The sequence below is a fragment of the Theropithecus gelada genome, chromosome 6, assembly GCF_003255815.1.
Source record: "Theropithecus gelada isolate Dixy chromosome 6, Tgel_1.0, whole genome shotgun sequence".
NCBI lineage: Eukaryota > Metazoa > Chordata > Mammalia > Primates > Cercopithecidae > Theropithecus > Theropithecus gelada.
In genome coordinates this window covers 102,382,561-102,403,424 of record NC_037673.1, presented here as the reverse complement: position 1 = coordinate 102,403,424, position 20,864 = coordinate 102,382,561, and positions in this window count along the sequence as shown.

The following is a 20,864-nucleotide window of genomic DNA, read 5'->3' as shown; positions in this document are numbered from 1 at the left end:
GTAAGTATGTATACATACGTGTGTGTGTATTTGTAAGCCCTTAGAGTTTATTCATATAAGATTGTTTTCTTCATCCATTAGCCATTCCTCACAGTATCCTTACTTACTCTGGGTAAGAAAAACCAAAAAGCAAAAAAATAGCAGCGTAAGAAAATTGCTTACTTGATTAGAGTCATTCAATTCTTTTTCAGGAATGTATTTGACATATCTAACAAACCAAACACGATTTCTAATCTTTGTGTTTCCAAAAGGCTATATGAGTTTTCAAATTTACTATTCAGTAACAGTTTCTATAGCGACTGCATACAAAAACACAGCATTTGTGTTATAGCACTTGAAGAAAGAGAAATGTTCTATAGTAACTCAAATACATTTTTCAAATTAGATAATAACCTGTCTTTCAGTGAGTAGTATACAATGTTATACACACAAATGGTACTTCACATAGTCTATCCTGCAGAATGATTTTTATCTATATTTATATTTATATACCAGTTAATTTTCAAAGATGTTAACTACATACAAAATGTACACCTAGTGGCAATTTGTATTACTTAATAAGTGACTTCTCTTCTTGGTCAAAAGTCTGTTATTTTATTAATCAATTGACTTATAAGCACCTACTACATGTAGGAGAACTTACAAGCATAAATGAAAAGAATGAAAGGCAAGTTACCAATCATTTAATTACTTTTTGAATAAGTAGTCCTAGTACAAAATAACAATGATGGTAAAATGATAGTGCTTACAGAAATCTATAGATTTGTTCAATATAATGGGAGGGGCCTGGCATGGTGGCTCATGCCTGTAATCCCAGCACTTTGGGAGGCCGAGGAAGGGTGGATCACAAGGTCAGGAGATCAAGGTCATGCTGGCTAACACGGGTGAAACCTCATCTCTACTAAAAATACAAAAAATTAGCCAGGCGTGGTGGCAGGTGCCTGTAGTCCCAGCTACTCAGGAGGCTGAGGCAGGAGAATGGCATGAACCCGGGAGGCAGAGCTTGCAGCGAGCCCAGATTGCACCTCTGCACTCCAGCCTGGGTGACAAGAGCAAGACTCCATCTCAAAAAAAACAAATAAATAAATAAAATAAAAATAAAATTTAATGGGAGGAACAGGGTCAAAGTAGATAAGTTTATAGAAAGAAAAGAAAAATAAAACAATTATATATAAATTATAAACTTCACAGAGGAATCAAAAATTCGGATATTCTTTAACATGTTTGACTTTTTAAAAATAAACTTTACTTTTTAATTTTAACATTTAATGTTTTGGTTTATAGAAAAGTTGAGGGGATAGTATACAGTTTTGATAAGGACTTTTAATGAACCAATATTGACATTAACTAAAGTTCACACTTTATTCAGATTTATTTAGCTTTTATTTAATATCATTTTTGTGTTCTAGAATACCATTCACGATATCACATTAAATTTACTTGTCATGTCTCCTTAGTTCCCTCCTGGCCGTGACATTTTCTTACATTTTCCATATTTTTTTATGATGTTGACAGTTTTGAGCAGCATTAATCAGGCATTTTATAGAATGCTCCTCTGTTGAGATTTCGTTTGTTTCCATGATTTGACTGAGGTTATGCATTTGGGAGAAAGATCACAGATGTCAAGGGCAATTGTCACCACGTCATATGAGGGACGCACACTATCAATCAACATGACTTAACACTGTTGAAGTTGACTCCATCACTTGGCTGAGGTAGTGTTTGTGAGGTCTCTCGACTATAAAGTTATTGTTGTCACCTTTTATTCACAGTACTGTAGTCTTTGAAAGAGTCATTATCAGGAGGCTGTACTCATGGAGTGAGGAGTTATTCCTAAGAGCAGAGTATCTACATACATTACTTGAAATTCTTCATGCAGGAGATGTGTCTCTTTCACCCTTCCCCATTCTTTACTTGTTCATTTATTTATATCTGCATGGAATCATGAATATTTATTGTATATCTTGTGTTACAATCCAAGTACTTTATTTCCTTACTTTTTTTGTTGTTGTTGAAATCATTCCAGATTTGGCTATTGTGAGTTGTTTTTGTTGTTGTTGTTGTTGTTGTTGTTTTGAATACTTCTTAACTTTCTGACGCTACAATATACATCAGGCACATCTTTTATATTTCTTGTCCCAGTTTTGAATCACCTAGTTCTTTTAATCAGAGAACAGTATTAGAAATTAAAATATGAGTGCTAGGTGTGCTCATTGCTACTGGGGTGTTGTTTATTTTAGATCTGTTGCTTTTATGTCTTAGGTTGTGACAGAGCAAGGACATATATGTGTTTATTATAATATGTGCATAAATAACATGTATAAATATTTCTATATGTAATCATCTGCATATATATCAAGTTAAACATGATATCATACTGATATCTTCAATTCTAATCCATTACTACATAGATAATTCTAGCTTTCTCCTTTTGCTTACCTGTGAACTCACATTTCAAAAGTGAAAAACAAACTTGGCTCCTGTCATTCACCATAAACTTAATTTCGTAATTCCAGTACACATGTAATGTAAGTAACAGAATGGTTATCCTATACCTCCTTGGGAAACAATTTTATCAACTAGAGTTCAGTATGTATGTACATGTCCTTTACCTTTAGTCTTACAGAATTCAGTCATTTCCAAGATTAATTAGTCCAGGACCTTTCCTCTCCACCCTCTTCAGTAAGGTTGTTTTAAACATTTTAATATAATTAAAATATTTTAACACAGTAGAAATCCCATTCTAGGATCTCTTGGCCCCTAGATATTATTTTAAAGTTGTCATACGTTAAGGCTCACTCTTTCTGCTTTAAATTTCTATGAGTTTGACAAACGCATGGTGTTGTCCTGTGGTACCATACAGAATAAATTCATCCCCTAAAAGAATCCTCTGTGCTTCATCTATTTAACTCTATCCCTCTCCCTTTGGGTACTGCATAACCACTGAATATTTTACTGACTCTATAGGTTTTCCTTTACCAAGATGTTATATAACGCAATTATATAATCTATAGCCTTTTGATCAGTTATTTTCAATTAACAATACATGTTTAAGGTTCTTTTATGTCTTTTCATGGCCTAGTAATTTATTTTTATTACTAAATAATATTGTCCAGTTGTACCACAGTTTAAAAAAAAAATTCACTTACTGAAAGCCATTTAGGTTTTCATATTATGGTGATTATGAATAAACACCTATGAATACCTATATGGAAGTTTTTATATGGATATAAGTTTTCAAATCAGTTGAGTAAATGCCTAGGTTTATGATGCCTGTGTTATAAGGTAAACTTATGTTTAGCTTTGTAAGAAATTGTGAAAGTGTCTTTTAAAGTAGCTGTACTACATACCTGTTAGTATACTTTCTAGGTCTATCTTATTTTCCTTAGCAATAACCTAATGACAACTTAGGGTTAGCCATCTTTTCACATATATTTTTTGAGATGGAGTCTCACTGTCACCCAGGCTGGAGTGCAGTGATGCAATCTCTGCTCACTCCAACCTCTGCCTCCTGGGTTCAAGTGATTCTCCTGCCTCAGTCTCCCGAGTAACTGGGATTACAGGTGCGCACCACCATATCCAGCTATATTTTTTTATTTTTTTAGTAGAGACAGGGTTTCACCATGTTGGCCAGGCTGGTCTCAAACTCCCAATCTCAGGTGATCCACCCACCTCAACCTCCCAGAGTGCTAGGGTTACAGGTGTGAGCCACCATGCCCAGCCTTTTTCATGTTTATTTGCCAAATACACTGACTTGTTAAAAATTTAATGCAAGTTCTTAAACAAATTTCGGTAATAATATATGTATCCTGGCATTTTCCTTTTTAATAAGTGCTGAATAATCAGAAAGATGAAAGTATCATATGGAGATAGGGTGGTATAACATTGGACTAAGTTTAGTATTCTTTTTAGTCTTTGTCTTCACCATTGTAAATCAACAACAACAACAAATCCTTTATGCAACCGGTGCAGGTATAGAAAAAGGAAAGAAGAAAAAGGAGGGTAGGAAAAAAGGGACAACAGAAGGAGAAGCTAAAAGGAAACAAAAGGGAGCCAACTTTTTTAAATTGTAAGAAAATATATGTAAATAAAATACTATAAATATATAGCATTCCCCAAGTGAAATTTCATATATAATGCCACTCAGAAGTAGTAAAGAGAGATGAGATTTGTATCAGGTACTTGAGTGTCATTAATTAGTTGAGAAAAATGTAGCAATATTTTTCATCTAAGTAGCTACTCAAGTTTTCTTCCTTTCTCAGAAAAAGGTGTAAATGGTTCAAGACTCAAGATTGCAGTGGTGGAGAAGGAGGAAGGAAGTATGGAAATTGAATGAGTACAATGTACACATTAATGAGCACCTTGGAATAGTACACACTCAATTCATACTTGTTGAACTCTGTTGAAATAAACAGATCATAACAGGGAAGAGTTTTGGGACTAGAGAGATAATTTTCTAGCTTCATAGAAGATGAGGAGAAGGAGTAAGAAAATAGGTGGTGCTATAGAGACCTCAGGATAAAGAGGAAGGACAGGCCCCTGTGAATACAGTAGCATATTTCTTGTTTGCCAATCTCTTTTTTACTGTATGTGTGTGTGTGTGCGTCTGGCTCCATCATCCAGGTTGATGTACAGTAGCTCACTGCAACCTCTGCCTCCTGGACTCAAGCCAACCTCCCAACTCAGCTTCCCAAATAGCTGGGACTACAGGTGCATGCCACCTGTAATTTTTATAGAGACAGAGTCTCACTATGTTGCCCAGGATGGTCTTGAACTCCTGAGATCAAACACTGCACTGCCTTGGTTTCCCAGTGTTAGGATTACAAGTGTGAGTCACTGGGGTAGTCTGCTATTTTTTTAAAAATTATTTTTAAGTTCCAGGTTACATGTGCGGGATGTGCAGGTTTGTTACATAGGTAAACGTGTGTCATAGTGTAGTTTGCTGCATCTATCAATCCATCACCTAGGTATTAAGCCCAGCATGAATTAGCTTTCTTTCCTAATTCTCTCCCTCCCCCAACCCCACCCCAACAGGTCCCAGTGTGTGGTATTCCCTTCCCTGTGTCCATGGGTTCTCATTGTTCGACTCCCACTTGTAAGTGAGAACATGGGGTGCTTGGTTTTCTGTTCCTGCATTAGTTTGCTGAAGATAATGGCTTCCAGCTCCATCTATGTCCCTGCAAAGGAAATGATCTAATTCCTTTTTATGGCTGCATAGTATATGTGCGTATATGTACTAAACTATCTTTATCCTGTCTATCATCCATGGGCATTTGGGTTGATTCCATGTCTTTGTTATTGTGAATAGTGCTGCAGTGAACATATGCATGCATGTATTTTTATAATAGAATGTCTTATATTCCTTTGGGTATATACCCAGTCATGGGATTGGTGGGTCATATGGTATTTCTGGTTCTAGATCTTTGAGGAATCCCCACATCGTGTTCCACACTGGTTGAACTAATTTACATTCCCACAAGCATTCCTATTTCTCCACAACCTGACGAGCATCTGCTATTTCTTGACTTTTAAATAATCACTATTCTGACTGGCATGAGATGGTCTCTCATTGTGGTTTTGATTTGCATTTATCTAATGATCAGTGATGCTGAGCTTTTTTCCATATGTTTTTTGGCTGCATGAACGTCTTTTTTTGAAAAGTGTCTGTGTGTCTGTTCATATCCTTTGCCTACTTTTTAGTTTTTTTTTTTTTTTCTTGTAAATTTGTTTAAGTTCCTTGTAGATTCTGGATATTAGACCTTTTCCAGATGGATTGCAAAAATTTTCTCCTAATTTGTAGGTTGCCTGTTCATTCTGATGATAGTTTCTTTTGCTGTGCAAAAGCTCTTTCATTTAATTAAATCTCATTTGCCAATTTTTGCTTTAGTTGCGATTGGTTTTGGTGATTTTGTCATGAAATCTTTGCCTGTGCTTATGTCTTGAATGGTATTGCTTAAATTTTCTTCTAGAGCTTTTATAGTTTGGGGTTTTAAAGTCTTAATTCTTGTAAAAGGTGTAAGAAAGTGGTCCAGTTTCAATTTTCTGCATATGGCTAGCCAGTTCTCCCAGCATCTTTTATTAAAAAAGCATTATTTTCCTCATTGATGTTATCATCCATTTTGTCAAAGGTCAGATGTTTGTAGATGTGCTGTCTTATTTCTGAATTCTTTATTCTGTTCCATTGGTCTATACCTCTGTTTTTGTACCAGTACCATGCTGTTTTGGTTACTGTAGCCTTGTAGTATAGTTTGAAGTTGGGTAGCGTGATGCTTCCAGCTTTGTTCTTTTTTTCTTGGGATTGTCTTGGCTATATGCGCTTTTTTTTTTTTGGTTCCATACAAATTTTAAAATAGTTTCTTCTAATTCTGTGAAGAATGTCGATGGTAGTTTAATAGGAATAGCATTGAATCTATAAATTACCTTGGGCAGTATTTGCCATTATCTTATGAGTAATTTAGATTAAAAAGTAGCAGGCCAAGGAAAAGGTGTTTTTTTTTTTTTGTTTTTTTTTGTTTGTTTGTTTTTGTTTTTTGCCTTTTTGTTTATTTTAGGTAGAAAGACAACAAATGAACATGTTGAAAATTAAGAAGTCAGTAAATTCAGCAAATGCAGAGATTCTCAGCTTCTGCATGTTCAGATTACACATATAATGTAATTCTATAGATTGACACTTGTAGACATATCCCCTAAGAGTCACTTCTGAATGCATGTTAAGTACTTGGGTTTAGGTGTAGTGACAATATTGAAAAATGGAAAATAACTAGACTCTGAGTTCAAATTATTGAATTTATTCAATGCTTACCAGCTTAAAAACCTTGAACAAATCTCAGAATATTTGATTTCAGATTTAGAATTGAAATAATAACATTTCATGGGGTAACATAAGGGTCAAAGGAAATAATTTATAAGTGAAAAATTATGCTATTGTATGTATTTATGTAAAAAGGGGCAATACTAAAACTTGAAAAATTTTTCTTGGCTCTCAATATATCTGATATTTCAGGACATAATGACTCAGGTCATACAAACTCAAACACATATGAATTATTCTTTTTAGCTATCATACATAATTCACCATTTCCTTTCACTTTTGTTCAGTGTGTTCTTTGTTGGTGAGGAACCAGCTGTCTTCAATGTTGACAGTAACAACAGTTCTTCCTCCAGCATTTGCTAGACTTCACTAGTGAAAAATCATCTGGTCTTGGCGCTTTCTTTCGTGGAAGAATATTACTTTTGTTTTAATTTCTTTAATAAATAAGAGTTTATTCAGGTTATTTTTTCATGTGTGAGTTTTCATAGTTTGAACATTTCCAGGAATTTGCTCATTTTATCTGTTATCAAATTTGTGGGCAAAGAAATGTTCCTATTGTTACTTACCCACCTAATGACAATTAAATCAGTAACAATGACCAGTCTTTCATTTCTAATACGAGTAATTAGTGTTCTCTCTCTTTTATTCTTGGCTATCTTGGCTAGAATTTATCAGTTTTATTAATCTTTTCGAATAACCAGCTTTTAATTTTGTAGTATTTTGATTTTGCATTTCATACTTCAATAGTAATATGCTTTTTACTTTAATCAACTTTATTATCAAATATATACACTAAAAGGCAAATATGTACACCTAGGTGACTAGCCCCACAACGAAGTCATAAAATATTTCCAGTGCCCAGAAAGTTCCCTTGGGCCATTTCTTAGAAAAACGTCACCCCTTCTCCTAGAGAATACCTGCTTCAAGTTAGCCATTGATCTGTTTTACTATCATCACTTAGATTTGTTTTTTCTAGAGTTTCACAAACATTGAAACTTGTGGGATATAGTCTTTATATCTGGTATCTTTCACTTAGCATATCTGATATTCATTCATGTTGCATAAACAATAGTTTGTTGCTTTTTATTGCTGAGTAATATTCAATTGCACAGATATACCACAATTTGTTTACTCATTCACCAGTTGATGGTCATTTAGGTTGTTTCTACTTTGGAACTATGAATAAATATATGAATATTAGCATACAAGTCCTTACACAGCTATTTATTTTAATTTCTCATGGGTAAATTATTAAGAGTTGAATTGTTGGGTATTATAGCAAATGTATGTTTAACTCTATAAGAAATTATAAAGCTGTTTGTTTTCCAAAGTTGTTGTTAACATTTTATATTCCCATCAGTAATATATGAATGTTTCAGTTACTCTAAATCCTTCACTGTGTATTATAAACTTTTAAAATTTAGATGTTCTGTTGAATGTGTAGGGACATCTTATTGTGAGTGTGTTTTATTGATGACTAATGGATGTTGAACATCTTTTCATATGCTGATCAGCTAGCTATTCTTATATCATTTTATGTAAAGTGTCTCTTCATGTCTCTTTTCATTTGGGAGTGTTTGTCTTCTTCACTTTGATATGCTAGTTTTTGTTAAACATATAGATATAAAGATTTAAAGGGATATAGATGATAGATAACAGAAAGATGCAATTTTTCTGTCAAATACACATAGGGAAATATTTTCTCCCAGTTTATGATTTGACATTTTTCTAATGCTGTCTTTCAGAGATAGGAAGTTTTTTTATTATTATGTTATTGGTAATGATTTTATATGTTCAAATTAAAAGATTTCTTACATCCAATTTGGAAATACCCTCTATTTGTCATTTTAGAAGTTGAAGAGTTTTAGTTTTAACTTAAGTTATGATTCATTCCAAATTAATGTTTGAATATGTTGTGACAAAGATTGAAGTTTGTTTTTGGTATACATGAATAGGGACTTGTTCCGGCATCACTTGTTGAAAAGAAAGCCTTTGGAGAGAGGAGATAGGAAAAAATCCAGGCAGCCAGGCAGGCAAGCAGGCAGACACACACACACACACACACACACACAATCTCTCTCTCTCTCTCTCATTTTGTAAAGGATTTATTATCATGTTCATGAGAGATATGTTTTCTTACCGTATCTTTAGTTCATTTAATTATTAGAGTTATGCTAGCTTCATTTTACAAAAATGAGTTGGGAATTATTCTTGCTTCTTCTATTTTTGGAAAATGTTTGTGCATGATTGAAATTACTATTTTTGGTTTGTTTTAAATGTCTGAGAAAATTCTCCAGTGAGGCTGTCTGAATCTTGGGTTTTCTCTGGGAAAACGCTTTTAATTATGAATTTTATGTAAAAAATAGATGTTGATCTAAGTATTCTATTTATTAAAAAGTTTTTGAAGAGTGAGATTTCGTTTTCTCATTTTTGACTTTCAAAATATTTGTTCCTTCAACCTATTTTTTCAGATATCTGAAATATAATTTATCATCATATTCTTGCATATAATTTATCATAATATTCTTTTTAAAGTTTTCATAATCTATAGTGACATATACTCTTTTATTCATGAAATTGTTATAATCTTCCTTCTTATTCTTGGTCCCTACCTAAAAGATTATATATTTTACTGATTATTTTTATAAAAATGAGCTTTTGGTTTGATTATTCTCTTGTTTTTCCACTGTTATTCTTTTATTTTGTACTCCCACCTTTATTATTTCCTTTTGCTACTTATTTGGGTTTAATTTTATTTTTGTAGATACTGAAGGTAGAAACTTAGACCACTAATTTAAATCTTTCTTCTATATATTGGAAAACATCTAAAGCTGCAAGTTCTCACTGTGTCTTGCTTTAACTGTACTCACACAGTTTGATCCATTGTGCTGTCACTATTTTTTAGTTCAAAATATTTTCTGAGTCGGTGATTTCCTGTTTTAGATGTGTGTGTGTGTGTGTGTGTGAGAGAGAGAGAGAGAGAGAAAGTGTGTGTGTGTGTGTGTGTATGTGTGTCTTTAAGTTTTAAATATTTGGAGCATTTCCAGATATTTTTGTTGTTTATTTCTAAATCAGATCTCTTGTGACCTGTAAATTTTCTACCTAATTCCAATCATTTTAATTTTTTTCAGACCTGCTCAATTTATTATTTGGATTGTCCATGAGTTTTTCTGATGGGTGTTTAAGAGCTCTTTATTTTGGAAGTAGTTTCTCTTCTTTTACTGAATAGATGGAGTGTTGCTAAATAATGCTATTAGATTTCTGCACCTGGACATCTTTCTTTTCAATCAAACTGCTCATCTTTAGGGACATGGAACTGTTCAGTGTGCCAATAGCAAAATTCATTTTTAAAAATTTGATCCTGTGTTACTGTGAAAAAAAAATATTGCTTTCTGATTTTATCACAGAGAACATTTTTATTTTTATAAACTAATAAAATGAACTGAAATTGAACCACCTAAGTCACTTTGCATTAATACAAGTTATCCATTTTTGATCATGTGTAATTCACAGTGGGAGCAAGGTCAAATCTCTCATTTAGCTGTAGTCTTGAACCCCTGTAAGCACCTCATAAATTGTTAGCTAACACTAGCTTTGGATCGTGCTCAGAACATTGAAAGTATTTACACCTGGGCTAGTAAATTTCCTCTGATGCTATTTCCATTCACTCAATAAGTAATTTTAAATTCTTTTTTTGAAACTTTGAGAAACAATTGTTTATACTGAACAACAGTTAAAAGTCTTTTTTCTTATTTTTTCTTCAATGACTTCAACATTTCTCTTAATCCCTAAACTATTAAAGTTATGGGATTTTCATAACATATTCCTAATGTGGAGATTATCTTAGATAAATATTATCAAGGTCTATCTCTCGCTCTTGATACTTTCAATTCAGATTTCCATATTGTTCTCTGCCTCTTAAATTGTATATCTATATACATTGATTTTCAATGAATTTGCTCATTATTTTGGTCAAAGACATCTTCACAAATAACTATATATACATTCAAGCATGAGAATTTTGTGACAGTACTTTTTTGTGTATCTCTCCAGCAGCTCTTTATTTAAAATACTTTTTTCCCTCACTGCTAAGAATTTTTTGGTAAAATTTCCACACTTGATTCTAATGTAATCTTTATCCCCTCAAGTTATTCCATGAATCAAAATTTAGATGATACTATAAACTTAATTTCAACATTAGACATTAAGAATACCCATGGTACATAGTAGGTAAATTAACCTGAATGTGACAATAGCTAAATTTAGAACAGAGATGTGGCACATATCAAACACAATTCCCTCTAAAATAAAAATGAAGTTGAACTTTTAATCATTTGGATAAAGGGAAAGACATTTTGATCATGATACTCATAGGATCAAATAGGATCTATTTGCCACTATTCTGATCCATACTTAAGAGAATATTTTAGGGTAACAACTTCTATGAGTAATACATATTGAACAAATGCAAGCATGGGACAATGAAGACCTTCATTCTAAAAGAATACTTTTGGTTATTCTTAGGAAGTAAATTCTCAATTATTTTTCAGACAGCTGCTTGCTGACTGGAATTATGTTAACTCTATAAGAAATTTTAAGTTAATATATTTCTCTGGTTAGAAAAGTTTTCAGTTTTCAAACAAGAACACAAAAGTTTTCTGCAAAATAACCTTGAAGTCCAAAGAGAACTTAGTACATAAGTGATGATGGTACAAGTGTGGGGATGGACAACCCTATTCATCACTATGACATATAGGTAAGAGCAGAGGTCATGCTATCCTTTTTAAAGGTTTTATTTACATATATTTAATGAGGTTCTCTCTTTTCAACTCAGGATTGAATGGGTTTTAAGTAGAATAAGGGGAAAAACATGTTTTTTAAAGCTAAGTTTTTCTTATGCACAGTGCAACATATATACAAATTTTAGGATTCTGTAGGTAGCTCCATATTTATTTGCAAATTAAATTATTTATAATTTTTTAAAAATTAATAAATTTTTATTTGTACTAGAACATTTTTAGATGTTATATAAATAACTTACTTTCTTTTAAAGTAATACTTTCTGAATGATGTCTTCTTGTTTCTTGTTTTTTTCTCCCCCGAGACAAAGTCTCTCTCTTTTGCTCAGGCTGGAGTGCAATGGCATAATCTCAGCTTGCTAAATCCTCTGCCTCACAGGTTCAGGGATTCTCCTGTGTCAGCCTCCTGAGCAGCTAGGATTACAGGTGCACGCTACCACACTTGGCTAATTTTTGTATTTTTACTAGAGATGGGGTTTCACCATGTTGGTCTTGAACTCCTGGCCTCAACCGATTTGCCTGCCTTGGCCTCCTAAAGTGCTGGGATTATAGGAGTGAGCCACCGTGCCTGGTCTTGTTTCTTGAGATAGATACTTTTCTGTAAGATGATTATTTTTAGTCTTAGATACTTCCATCAATTATGAGTTCTATTCACTGCAGAGGCCAATGAAACATCAACAGTATAACACCCATTTAAATGATTAAACTGAAAACTTGTTTTATTCTCACCGCAATACCAATCTAGCAAAATGTATATATTGTTTTGCTCCAAATATGTAATAGATCCTCAATCTAGACTTACATTATTTCTCCAGTGTTCGGAACTTGAAACAATAATAGCACTGTATTTGAAATAGTAATCTCCATTCTCCTCTAAGTAGTGATATATTTAAATCTGATGTTTCATAGTGGTGGCAATGTTATAGGAAAGGGGTCCCAATCCAGACTCCCAAGAGAGGGTTCTTGTCTCCATGAGAGGGTTTTTGAATTTTGTGTGAGAAAGAATTCAGGGTGAGTTCACAGTGCAAAGTGAAAGCAACTTTATTAAGAAAGTAAAGGAATAAAGGAAATGGCTACTCCATAGACAGAGAGGACCCGGGGGCTGGTAGTTGCACATTTTTATGGTTATTTCTTGATGATATGCTAAACAAGGGGTAGATTATTCATGCCTCCCCTTTTTAGACCACGTAGAGTGGCTTCTTGACATTGCCATGGCATTTGTAAACTGTCATAGCACTGGTGTGATTATAGCAGTGAGGACAACCAGAGGTCACTCTCATCGCCATCTTGGTTTTCGTGGGTTTTGGCTGGCTTCTTTAGAGCAACCTGTTTTATCAGCAAGGTCTTTATGACCTGTATTTTGTGTTGACATCCTGTCTCATCCTGTGACTTAGAATGCTCTAACTGTCTGGGAATGCAGTCCAGTAGGTTTCAGCCTCATTTTACCCAGCTCCTATTTAAGATAGAGTTGCTCTGGTTCACACGCCTCTGACAGCAATAGCACACTTAACTATAGATGACTATTTTGTTCTGTCGAGTGTGTGTTTGTTGTTGTTGTTAAATTATCATTACCTGTCAATAGTTTAAAATCCAGATATTTAACGGATAATCCAGATAGTCTAATTCTCATAACATTGTGATATCTACTACCTTTGTGTCCACTTTCTTTCTGAATCCACTCAAGCTGAGTATTTGTTTCCTGGTTAGGACATGTGCAGTGTCCTTCACATACTCAGGATATTGCTTCCACTTGTTGATTGACTCCCATGAACATATAAGTTTATGATGTCTGACCTAAAACCTGTCTTTTCTTCATTAAATTCTAGTCCAGCTTCTAGTTGCTCTTGTAAGACTTCCTGACCACATCTATAGCTTGGCAATCATTTCTATTTCTGTCTGCCCACTTCTCTTTTTAGTTAAAAGGCTAATTTGGAACCTAGCATTAAACATGATATAGTTTAGCAAAATCTCCAATATCCCCAGTGGATTATACATGCATTAGGGAAAGGGACCATATTTTGCAACAATTCATATGATTGGCCCTTTAGTATAATGCCCTAAATACGTAATGATTTTTATAAGTGAGTCTTTTATTCTTCCCATGCCTTAGTATCTAAGGAGGCACTTAGGAGGTTTCAAACAGAAATTCATTTAAAATTTAATTTGTATTACACAGGTCTGGGCGCTTCAGGTATACATTTTTCTCTCCAACATATTATGGCACTGTTTCAGAAAGCTGACAAGAAAACACTTGGTTTAATTTCAGGCAATCATGTTCGCGTAATTAGTTTTGGTTCCAATCACTTGAGCTAAATATTTTCAAGTAATTTGCAGGCTGGAGATCCAGGGAAAAAAATGTAGAAAATTGCCACAAGTATCATTTTTGGTAACAAGAATTTGCCTCTGAGTCAGTCAAGATTCATATATACTATGGAAATGCAGCTCACAATTCAGAGGACACGTTATACTCTATGAAAATTTTAGTTTCATTATGTAGTAAATGGAATATGTAAGAGATATAAAATCAGGAATGGAAATATTAAACCACACAGAATGTAGGAGGTTCAAAGCCCTTAATTAGAGTTTAAATTGTGACTCCAAATTCTTCAAATGGAGTTTAGGTGCTTTCTAAACCATAAGGAATAGATTATATGTATGCAAATCAGAGTATATGTCATTGACAGAGTAAAGCATACTTTAGGACAACATTTTAGTTATTCCAGACTACTCAAGAATTACCATAGAGTTGTTAGTTAACAATTTGCCTTTCACATTTTCACACAAATACATAGATTTATATTTGTCTACTGTTCTTTCATTATACAGGAGTTAAAATCCTTATGACACTAACAGAAATAACTAAAGATTCTGCTGTATTAGAGCAACAGAGATTAACTCATTTGGCTATCTCCAGTCAATCATGCCAGTATTGTATTTCGACTCCCATTTGTGTTGTTCATCTACTACACTATTAGTGGAAATAAGATAGAATTTTAATAAATATGTCTTGACTAGAAATCACATTGTCCAGGCATTAATTATGCAACTTATTGTTAAATATTAGAGTTGGAAAAGGCTTCATTGCTTATGTGAGAAAACTCTTAATAACCTTTTGTTTTCATCATTCCTCTGGCAATATAATACTATTTTACACAATTTTTTTTTTTTTTTTTTGAGACAGAGTCTCGCTCTGCCGCCCAGGCTGGAGTGCAGTGCTGAATTTTACAGAATTAGAGTATCTTTTCAATCTTTTAGATAAATTCAACTTTAAGACAGCATATATTTTTAAGCATTCATTGGACAATTTTAAAAGAAAGGAAAACTGCAAACAAAGAACCAGAAAGGAAGAGAAGAGTCCAAGCTAGAAGAATAAATTTGACCTAACTGTACAGTCACTGGAGATGGTGCTTCCAAATTTGACTTAGTAGATAACTGCTGGGAGTTTAATTCCCACATTGGGAAGAGGAATGTGGCTTTGCTGTGCAAAGGAGAATTGCCAAATCTCTTGGATAGTTGACAAAAATTCTGTCCCTGACCAAACTGCAATCAAGCTCCCATAAGCCCTCTTCTTGATTAAGCCTCAGCCCTGGCCTGTAAAAACTGCAGAATGTCATTGCAAATAATTTCATCAACAACCCAATCCCCGCCATGCAGACATGCGCTCCCATACACACACACACACACACACACACACACACACACACACACATGCACACACAGACACACCGGAGACAAATACACATATAGTTTCTAACAGCTCTAGGCCACACCGCAGGATGTGGTCTTCTGAAGAAAGAAGCCCTTCTTAAAATACCTTCTGAAGAAAGCTCAAATCTGCCAAAAGAATTAGCGGTTCTAGTCAGCACTTGCAGATAGGGAGTCCATCTCGGTGGGAGGGTAGGAGCTGAATTTGGTAAGTACCAATTAGCAAACCCCGGTGGCCTAGTCACACACACAAGCCTCCTTTCAACTTTTTGAAAATGCCCACTTCTCTTTCTCTGCTCTAAGCCTCTGCTATGCCTCCTTCCTATTCCCTCATTGTCTCCTTAAAATCCCCAGTCATCTCTGTACAAATTGAAGTTTTCAGTTCATGATGAACCCAATTCCCTATTGCAATAGGTTATCACTGAATAAAATCTGCTCTCACCACTTTAAGTGTCCAGTTTTGTTGTTTGTCTTTGACAAACATGGTTCATACAAGAAACCAAGACGGAGGCACACTGCTCATCCCTCAGAAAAGATGAGATGCCTACTCTTGACTGTTTGAGAGGAAAAGAAAGGATAATAAACTAGTAATGCAAACCTTTAATGTGACTTACCTAAAATGAATTACTAATCCAAATTTTATAACACACCTGTTGCATCATTTTTATTACCTAGAATTTACTGAACTAGAGAGAAATTAACCGTGCACTAGATGAATTAAATTTTTAAAACTGGGAAAAAAATCATGAAAAATAAGACATGAAGCAAATACGAAGCAAAAGCAAAAAAAAAAAAAAAGCAAAAAGAAGTATATTTAAAAATTAAAGTGAATAAATGAAATATAAAGAAATGTAGGACTCTGTGTAAAACAAAACTGGAAAAATAATGTTTCCAAAATTGAAAACAGAACGGAAAAATTAAACCATTCAGAATGTAGGATTTCAAAGACCTTAGTTAGCCCTTAATAACACAACAATTTTGTATTGTTTTTGTAAGCACTATTTTTCCCTTTTTCTTTCAAAAGGGAATTCTACTTTAAATTTTCAAGTATTCATTATGCCACTACTTAAATACTTCAGATAAATACCCCAACTTCCAAGCATGGGCCTCATTAGTAAAAGAAAAATCCCAGTACATGGCTGATGATGTCGTTCATGGATGGGAATACAGGACAATTTTGTGCAAGGAGATATGATAAAAAAAAAAAATTCCATTATTCTAACAGGAAAACAAGTTTATTTGCTTCTACTGAATTCTGTTGTACATGGTTATTCTGCCTACATATTAGATATATCACATTGTGTACTAGCATACATTATATATTAAATATTAGGCTATCATTGAAATTATAAAGTAGGAGATGACAAAGCAAAGAAATGGAAAGAAAGTGGATATTGAAGACATGAACTGAAATTCATAAAACACCAGTCCCAGAGGCTATACTACCTCTAGCCTTTTTTTACTACAAGCTATGTGATTCAAGTTTTCTATTACCCACAGCCTACATAACCCTAACCTGATGCACACCGAAGTATAAAATTCAGCGGATAGCTGAACTACGTCGGGCAAACCTAAAGAGAGCATAGAGATTCTAAGGAATAAAAAAACTACAAGGATTATCAGCACAAATTAAAACATATGAACTGAGGAGTAAAAATTTTATCTGCAAGTTTGTAATGAGACAAAACATTGTTACGTATATTTTGTACATACATATATGTTATATTACATATACTATATCTTTCTTATACTTATATAATCTCTTATATACACACATGTACACACAAATATGCTATACATTAGCAATGCCAAACAGATTCCTGACAAAATTAGGGGACTAAATGCTTAAGACACAAAATGAAGTAGCACATTTTCACTGGTGGATATTACAATTTGCATATCCTTTGTAAATTCTCAAAATTCAAATTAAGAATTATACCTTACTTTTCTCAATTAATTTATGCTTCTCTAACCAATGTCCCACAATCCCTCAATAGTATATGCAAAATATTTTATCATTTTCAATAAAATAAATTTTGTTTTGAAAATAGGATTAAATTCCAAATGATTAGAAATTGACTTCATTTATTTAAAATGCTATATAGTATTCAATTCTATAAATTTATCTCCATAATTACTGAATTAAAACTGCATTCTCTAACATGGATCCATGTGGAAAAAATTAATGTTAAGTGAGGAGAGTTGCATAGGGACAGTACAAAACATTTATACAAATATATATATTTATGTAATGTCGTTAACTATAGGTGTATATCTGCTATTAAAACATGTATAATAATTTATACACCAAGTTCAAAAACACCATTGCTCTAGGAGGTGATAAAGTGAAGGAAAGTTGGGGAGGAAAGCACAAAGATGTCTGTAATGTTTAATTTATTTTACATGTAAATGCATGACTGATTTCAATCTTAACATGGAAAAATTTGGGTAATGGGTACATGGGTATTCATAACATCATTTTCTGTTATTTTCTACATCATATAAGTTATCAAAACAAAAATAAATACATAAACACAAGTTACACTTCTGTAATTTTGGTAAAGTAAATCCTGAGGACTCATGGCATCCTTGAGTAGTACTAGATAGCAGGATTGCCTGATTGATGTATGCAAAGAATTAGATGTGGGGAGAAGTTAGATTGGGAACCTCTGACAAGGTACTTCATAATTCAGGATCTCCAGTTTCTTAATAAAAGCAAGCACTAGTGGTGCTTGTTGTTTTGAAAATTCAATGAGACAACACATATAATGTTCCTGAAATATAGAAGGCAATATGCAAAGGCTAATTCTTCTCCAATCAACAAATACTCAGTTTCTTTTACAAATTATTCCAGAGGTCAGGAAGCGTTTCAGTTGCCTTCATGATTAATCATCTACTTAATCAATTATTTTAAAGATATTCTATGATATCTTGATATTCTGGGCAACCATTTTTACATATTAAAATTTTCAAAAAGAAAGATTAGCCAGAGTTTGAGAGTAACAGTTTTCAAAATACTTGTTATGCTGTATAGGGCTAGCATATGGGTTTGAGCAATATTAAATTTTTTAAAATTTTCTTATTTGATTCCTATATCTCTTTGTCTGCTCATGTTCATTCTAAAAATTTTACCTTCATTCAAATTAGATATGAATTTTTCATATTTCTGTTTGTACTATAAGTTGCACATAACACCCTTAAAAATAGTAAGTAGAAAAAATAAACCAGGCTTCTGAGAACAGGCAGGTTTGTTACAATAGCTTTACCTTTCACAAAATGTTGGAGTTACGAAATTACTCCATGCCAATTATTTTCAATAGCGTAAACTGGCTTTGAAAATATTTCACCTTTGAGAGATTTTCCTTTTTCAGTCTGATATTCTTTGAATGATATTTAATAATATGTTGCCATGGTGGGAGATAAGAGGTAAAGAGTATGGAGAAGTGGGATCCAATATTGCATATTAAGGTACTTTCATTCTTATAGGCCAATTTTTATTTATGGTTTGATATGTAACTGTCACACCATACATACTTCAAAAGAGGTAATATTTTGACAAGGCAGGAAATTGCACACCAAAATTTATTTTACCAATACACACACACAAAAATACACTCTATCTCCTCCTTTTCTGAATGTAAAAACTGATTACCTACAGAAGAATGCTTATATTTTAAATATCTCTATTAGATGCCACCTAATGAATGCAAACTTAAATACAAATTTTACACTGTATTGGGGAAATTTAGAACTGTAAATCCACCTCCTAATGTAACACTCATGGTATCTGTATCCCATGGCTTTCTAGTAATTGTAATCTGCTTTGCCCCCTGTGTTAGAGATATAATTATGTTAACAGCTTTCCTACACAGGCACCATACATTGCCATTATGAAGCCAGCTTCATTTAATTAGCATCATGTAGTAAATTAGCAGTTATAAGGACTGCTGGGTACAAGGGGATCTCCATTTTCTCACCATTTACTTAATCCTCAGTCAATGTTAAGATTACTGCTCACTGAATTTCCATGGCAAAATCACCATCACCCTTCTCAGATGTTATGATTCAGCATTTGTATGGATTTGGAACAAACACTTTTTTCCGGATGCCCAGAAGTTAGGATTACTGAAGCCCTATCCTGCTCCTGATTGGAAAGAAACAGGAATGCAGAGAGATAATGCCCATGTGAATGAATTCTTTATTTCCAGCTGGCAATTAAAAAAAGAAGTGATAAAAAGAGTAGTATTAACTAGGGAGTAAATGAAAAGGCAGAGTGATTCTTTTAAAAGGAAGTTCACAGATTTTATTAGCATTTTAGAGAGAAGAGTTTTTTATGCCTAGTGCTGGGTGGCAACACGTAAAATTACATTATTATTTATCCCATTATTAGGCTTATAGTATGCTGTAAAGATGACAAATAACTTCTGTGTTTGTTTCAAGTATATGCTTAGTAATTCATTATGGCTCAACTTTGTCAGGAATTATTTTCAGAGTAGCAAAAACCACTAGTTTGAAGCAGAAATTATCGTAATTCTAGAGCATCAGACAAAAACTTAAATTTATTTATTTGCCTAGTAATCATTTGCCTAGTAATATATTTAAAATCTCATCTCATTGTGGTATTACAATGTAAGTTAATTATGTAACGATATATGAAAAAACTCTATAAATAACTTCCCATTCTTATCTTTGTATTGGAGGATTGAACTAATAATTCTGTCTCCAGAAATAAACAATGAGCAAAATATTGCTAGATTGTCAAAAACAGCCTAAGAAATTCTGTCGATTTTCCCTTTGGTTCTACAAGTGCCCTGGCAAATAATCTAAGAACACTAAATATTGCACATGCTTAGAAAGCATTTCATTTATATTGAAGGTAAAAACTACACTCAAGATTTTTACTGCTCATCAAATAAGTGGAAGCAATGAGAACATAGTTTAGACTATTTGTTTGAGTGTTCACTCACTTAATAAACTTAACATATTTGGATCCAGATTATGAGCCACAGGGATTCCCCAGCTCTGAACATCAATTGGCTGCTGTATAGATCCTAGAGAAAAGATCACCTAGTAGCAGGAGCTGGGCCCAAGAGTGGCTTTCTGCCATCATTGGAAGCAGGCCACTGGTGTGCATGTCTACCTCTCAGAGCGGCCAGTTCTCTGTGACCCCTGGCCTACTTGGCTGGCCTGGCCTTCTGCAGTAGTTGGTCCCAGACCCTCATATCTCTCAGGGACACAACCCAATGGTAAGCTGTCACATGCCTTGTTCAAGGTACTTTGGCCTCCTGCTCTGGAGAGTCTCTATTCCCATGGAGTCGAGAAAGGAGCAGAGGGCCGCTGTGAGCTCACACAAGTATATTAGCTTGCCAGATCTGGTCCTGGAGGCTGCAAGCTGCTAGCAGAGAAGAATGCCAGTTTGCACCCACTTGGTGACATTCCCTGCACCTTGTGGCTTATACTTTGGGTGCTACCATGGCTGTCTTGGAACCAGATGCCCCTGATAACTTACCTGAGAGGATGGCACAATGGATAAGTATGAAGGAATTGAC